Source organism: Tenrec ecaudatus, chromosome 1 (genome assembly GCF_050624435.1).
Source record: "Tenrec ecaudatus isolate mTenEca1 chromosome 1, mTenEca1.hap1, whole genome shotgun sequence".
Taxonomy (NCBI): Eukaryota; Metazoa; Chordata; class Mammalia; order Afrosoricida; family Tenrecidae; genus Tenrec; species Tenrec ecaudatus.
In genome coordinates, this window is record NC_134530.1 from 6172338 (window position 1) to 6178337 (window position 6000).

Here is a 6000-nt window from a genome sequence, read left to right on the forward strand (position 1 = left end):
CAAACTAGATGGCACCTGACAACAGTAACCACCAGATGATGCCTGATGGGCTGGCTCCACCCGGGACCCTGACTCTCCCCAGACTTGCTGTCTCTGTTCATTGTCCTTCACCCGCCGCTGATGCCCCAGACCAGAACACGGAGTTGGCGGTGACCGAGCAGACCAGCTGAGTTTTTGGAAGCATTTCTCACCAGGCCTTTCTTCTGAGGCTCCTTGGGATGGACTGGACCTTCCAACCTCTAGGTCAGCAATTGAGTGTGTGAACTGTTTGCAACACCCTGCCCTTATCCACCCCTGGGTTGATTCTGGCTCTGGGCGACTCCAGATGGGGCTCTGAGACGGAATCTTTATGGCCACACACAGCCTCATCTCACTCCCAGGAGAGGAGCAACCAGAGCCTTATCTGTGGCACCAGTAGGGTTCCTTCCACTCCCACCTCCCCTCTCAAAGCACAAGCCCACCTCTGCCATCTAGTCCATTCTGACTCGGAGTGACCCCACAGGGCAGGGCAGAACTGCCCTCTCAGGTGTCTCAGGCCGTACATCTCGAAGGGAGGGCTTTTCCGGAGCACAGCTGGTAGGTTTGAAAGGCCAGCCTTGTGCTTAGCCACACAGCCAGGTCACCAGGGCTCCTTCCCCTATCACCCCCCCCCGCCCCCCACCACACATATACCCGTTCCTTTAGTTCTGGGGCTTCCTCTCATAAACACTCTCTCTTTAATTGGAATTTTTTTTTGGCTGATGTATTCTTGTTTCCAAGGGGTACGTAGGTATTTTTCAGTGTCCCAGTTAGTCCCCACCTGTGGCATGCTGGTTACGGATTGGGCTGCTAGCCAGCCACCAGGTCAGCAGTTTGAAACCACCAGTAAGAGTCCCCATCTCGGAAACCCACAGGGGAAGTTCCACCCTGCCCTCGAGGGTCACCATGAGTTGGCATCCACTTGATGGCAGTAAGCTTGTTTGTTTATGTGCCAGCGAGGCCCCCTGAGGCGTGGCAGGCTAAGCATGGGGCTACTAACCATAAGATCAATGGTCTAGCTGCTTTGTGGAAGAAGATGGGGCCGTGGGCTCCCGAAAAGAGTGACAGTCTGGGACACCTTGTGCAGCAGGTCGTCTCTGTCCCAGAGAGTTGCTGCACGTGGTAGTAGGCATTCGCCAGACAGAGCCCCAGGGCAGGGCAAATGGTGAAGGGTTTGGCCGCTGGGCGGATAGATGGAGGTTGGAGTTCATCTCGAGGACCCTCAGAAGAGAGGCCTGGCAATCGGCCTCCGGAACCTCTGCCACCAGAAGGCCAGTGGAGCCCATTCTATGCGAAGCTCGTGGTCAGTTGGCAGATGCCAGACACACATCCAAGATACCATGGCTGTGGACAGGGCGCGGGGGACCCTGGGTGACAAGAGGAGGCCAACACTCTCTTCTTTTGCACTAAGACCCTCAATCCCTGACAAAGCCGGTACCACAATCCCCAGCCCTCTGAGAGCGGGAAGCTCTCCTGACGTTGGGCCCAGCCTCGCGGGCGACGAAGCCTGATCTGGACAGATGGTCTGCACTTGACCCCTAACCAAAGGGCTGCTGGTGTGCTGCACCCATCTGGTGGGGCTGCCGTGGAAGTAAGGCCTGGGGCTCTGCTGCCGCCACAATTTCAGTCACAAGAACCTGGTGGAGTTTGACTCTGGCACGTGTGTCACCGTGGCACAATTGGAATTGACTCACTGGCCACCAGTTTGGGTTTTCTAGCTCCCGTTAAGTGCGGACATTCCAAAAAGAGGTTCCCCCTCCCCGCCCCACTCCAGCGGCAGTCATGCTGGAAGCTATGTCACTGGTATTCCAAATGCCAGCAGGGCCACCCAAAGTGAACCAACTCAATGGCACCTAACCAACACCGCCCCCCCCCCCACACACACACAGTGGGCCCTGGGGAGGAAGACCAGACGATTCATCGGCCTCTGCAGAGATGGCGGCCTATGGGGTCGCTGTGAGCGGAAAGGGCGCAACAGGGCCCACAAGCCAGCATGGCAATACGGCTGCCATGTTTACTGGGTATGCCTGGAACAGGGGATCCAGAGACAGCCTCCCCCGCCCCCCACTCCTCCTGCTAGGTGAGGGTCCTGAATGGCAGCATCGTGCCTCTGGAATGTTCCCTGCTCTGAAAAAACAGGTCCTATTTTATCAAGAAGGAGGCAGGAAGAGAGGGAGCAGTAAGTAACCAGCCTGCCGTTAGTTAAAAAGAATACCCCATAAACCACAGTGTGGTAACGTGGGGGGCCTTCGAGGTCCTCCAGTGAAGGCAATCACTCCCTCTGGCTGTCACCTGGGCTTCGGTCACGGGGAGCCCCCACGCGCAAAGATCTGAGTAAGGGTCTGCTTGGCAGCGATCTCAACAGGAGGTCACCAGGCCTTGCTTTGGCGGCATCATCGGTGGGGCTCAACCCTCTGGCAGCCAGGCACTAACTGTTCCTGACCCCAGGGCCTGAGGCAACTTAGAACTCCTGTGAAAGTCCCACCACACTCTGCGCCTCAGCCTTCCGGCTCAGTTAGAAGTTCACGAAAACTGTCAGGTTAAATGAACTAGTGATTGCCTCCTGTGAAATAATCAGAACTCTCGCCTGAAAGGGAAAGTTAAACTCAAAAGAGCCAAACGCATTGCCAGCGAGTTGCTTCCGACTCACAGCGGCCTCAGAGGACAGGGCAGAACTGCCCCCCACCACCCTGCGTCTCCAAGGCTGCACCTCTCTGTGGGCGCTAACAGTCTCCTCTGTCTCCAGAAACGGAAAATCAGCGCTGGGACAAACGGCCCCAGGGACATCTAGCAGATTGATTGGTCCTTGCTGGGCTTCCACGATCAATTTTGTTCAATGGCACAGTCACCACGACATACGGACATTCCGGCCACATGTGTCTGTAACCTTCACCCAGGATTCATTCCTGAGGGCTTGCCTTGCGGCGAGAGAACGAGGAGGCTGCCTGCTCCTGTAAAGAACCAACAGCCCGGGAAGCCCCCTTCCTGGGCCGCTATGGGCAGGAACGACTCCAGGGCAGGGACTTTGGGGGGCCTGTTTAGCATCATTGAGAACACATTGGCCTGTCCTTGGAGGTGTATCTGGGACAAGACAGGAATGTATCCAAAGGGATAAATAATTCAGGATTGCAAACAACTTCTGAACTCATTCCCAGTTGCAATCAGTTGGAATACCGCAGGCTCACAAACCCACTATCCGAAAGTCAGGCATGATGGGACATCATCCCCCACCCCCTATCCTGGAGGCCAAGGTTCTGAGGTTTACTCTGGCTTTTCCCCCCAATTAAGGGCCGATGACCATTAAGGAAAGCAAACTCCTTCCCAAGGGGGGACCTTACCAAAACCATGCCCTCTGGGCAGAGAGGGTGAATAGCTCTTTCTAGGAGCTCTGGTTGTGCAGCGGTTAAGCACTGGGCTGAGATCGCGTGATCAACAGTTGAAACCACCAGCAGCTCAGAGGGAGAAAGACTGGGCTTTCTTCACCAGTAAACAGCTAGCCTCGGAAACCCACAGGGGGTCACTATGAGTCAGCATTGACTAGATGGCAGTGAGAGGGTGATTTTAGAGTCAGATCAACTCTTGAAACTTAGCGGAGAAAGAACAAGGTCGTCCCTTCCCCAAGAGTCATGCCCCACCCCCCTGCCCTGGAGGGTGTGTTTATATAACAATGTTTTAGACAGGTAACTAAAGGATAAAAACAAAAAAACCCCACAAAGCTTTGTCTATTTGTATATTGCAGGGACCCTGAACTAGTGGTGCTTTCCCTTAAGCGCTGGATCCCTGAGGTCAGTGGTTCAAACCCACCCAACGTTCCAGAGGAGAACGAAGAGGCTGTCTGCTCCAGTAAATACTGACAGCCTGAGAAACATAACTTATGGTGCTTCTGAGCCGGAATCGAATTGACGGCAGTGGGTTTGGGGGTTTTATCATTATGGTGGGGAAGTTGGGGTTGGCACTGGGGACCTGCGGTGATAAAGCCAATTGCCGAGAAGGAAGCAGAACTGACAGGGAGCAGCGCGGACGTTTAACGAGCAAAGCAAGAAAGCAATTTTATGTGTGTGGCAGGAACGAGGGAGCGGTGGTGCGGGCAGCCGGGGGACTTGCAGCTCCATCTGTCCTTCTACGGTGCCTGGCCCCATTCCTGTGGGGCCACCCGGAGGTTAAAATAGGAAGATGAACCGCCCAGCCGGCCGCCGGAATGGCAGGCGCGGTTCCAGCCCCCGGAGCCCTGGAAATAGCCACTAGGATCGGGCACCCAACTTTCCGATCGCCACAAAACCCAACCCGGGTCGGAGGGGGTGGGGTGGGGTGGGGACCGCGGAGGCTGCTCAGAGCTGGGAAAGTGGGGGGCGTGGGGAGGGCAGCTCACCCGCCACCAACACACACACAGGCATGGGCACAGCCCCAGCCGAAAATGCCACCGCGCCGTGTGCGCCACAGGGCAGGGCTACCGAGCCACATAACACATTAATAATGACAACAAAACGAAACCTGAGGTGAAACTCCCCGCCCCCCGCAGTCAGAGGAGAGGCGCTGCGGGGGTGGGGGTGTAACGAAGGGGTTGGGGGTGCGGGGAAAGTCGGGAGGACCTAGGGTCCTCCAAACTTGGGAGTATAGGGGCTAAGAAGAGGGGAGGGGGACGTGTCCCAGGACCTCTGAAACGCAAGAAGTCTCCTTAGTTACCAGGGAGGAAGCCCCCCGCCCCCCAACGCCCGATTCCAAAGTTAGAAGGGGGTTCACACAAGGAGTTGAAAGTGAGAGGAGGGAGTCCTGGGGAGCCCCCAAATGCAAGGATAAGTTTAAGGCTCATTTAGGAGAAGGGGCCCCAGGAGCTTTCCCGAGTTTGGGGAGCAGAAATGAGAAGAGCCCCAGTCCAAGAATTTGAGGGTGAAAGTGAGCAGAGAGCCTTCATTGCACCCCTCAATTCAAGGAGTTTGAGGACAGGAGTGGCAGAGGGTCCTGGTAGGGAGTAGGGCCCCGATGCCAGGAGTTGGGGTTCAAAGGGAATAGAGGACACTGGCGTGTCCCCAACTCAATGAATCTCAGGGTTAAGAGTGAGAGTGAGGGTAACAGGGGCGCGCCACCTTCAGGGGAGGGGGAGATGAAAAGCGGGAAGAGGGTCCCGGGAATGCTCCCCCAATCCAGGAAGTTTTGTGAAAAGTTCGCGCGGAGCCCCATTTCCGAGGGCCGGAGCGAGAGCGAGAGCCGGGTCCCCGGGGCTCCCCCAATCCAGGAAGTTTTGTAAAAGTGAGGCGGAGGGTCACCACCTTCGAGTTTGCCGAGCGGGACGGAGGGGCGCCCCGACGCGGCCCCCTTCTCCCTTCCCCGGGCCCCGTGCGGACGTTGGGGTGCGCAGGCTGCGCCCCGCCCCGCCCGGGTCCCCGCCGCCCCCCGCGCCCCGCCGGGCCTGCCCGGGCGGTCGCCTCGGTCACCTGGAGTTCGGGTCGGGAGTTCGGGCAGCGGCTCCCGCGGCGGCGGCGGCGGCTGCTGCGTGTTGGTCCCCGTTGGTAAGTAACAGTCTCCACGGCTACAGTCTCTATGGCGGCGGCGGTGGCGGCGGCGGCCGCTCCTCCTCCCGCTCCCTCCGCCCGCTCGCGCCGCCTCCCGCCAGCACGGGGCGGGGCGTTGTTACCGGCAACGGTTACCAGGTCCACGCCCCGGCCACTCAACGGCCCGCCCAACGGGCGCGGGCTGGGCGGGGCTCGAGTCCCTGCGCCCGCCCATTGGCCGCGCGCCGTGCCGGTCAGAGGGGGCGTTCCCCGCCCCGAGCCAGGAGGAGCCGGGCCAATCACCGCGGAGGAAGGCGGGGCCAAGTGGGGGTGGGGGGTGGGGGGCGCGCGCGGGGTCCCGCTCAGTGGCGCGGCTCCGGGAAGGACAAGTTTCAGGGACGCAAGGGGTTACGTTTATTCCACGTGCGATTGATTATCAGACGCCTGGGAGCCATCCGACGGAGCCCCGCTGGCGCAGCGGTGAAGCGCTGTG

The 6000-nt window shown here is 58.5% G+C and overlaps 1 protein-coding gene across 2 annotated transcripts in view; it reads right to left on the reverse strand.

Moving 5' to 3' along the window:
* The window catches only part of RFX2 (regulatory factor X2), a 78858-nt gene extending 73279 nt beyond the window's left edge, over window positions 1-5579 (reverse strand). For both annotated transcript variants that reach the window (XM_075545532.1, XM_075545525.1), the window contains exon 1: window positions 5451-5579. The gene's annotated coding sequence lies outside the window, so the exon portion shown is untranslated. The remainder of the gene's footprint in view (window positions 1-5450) is intronic.
* Between the last annotated feature and the right edge of the window lie 421 nt (window positions 5580-6000).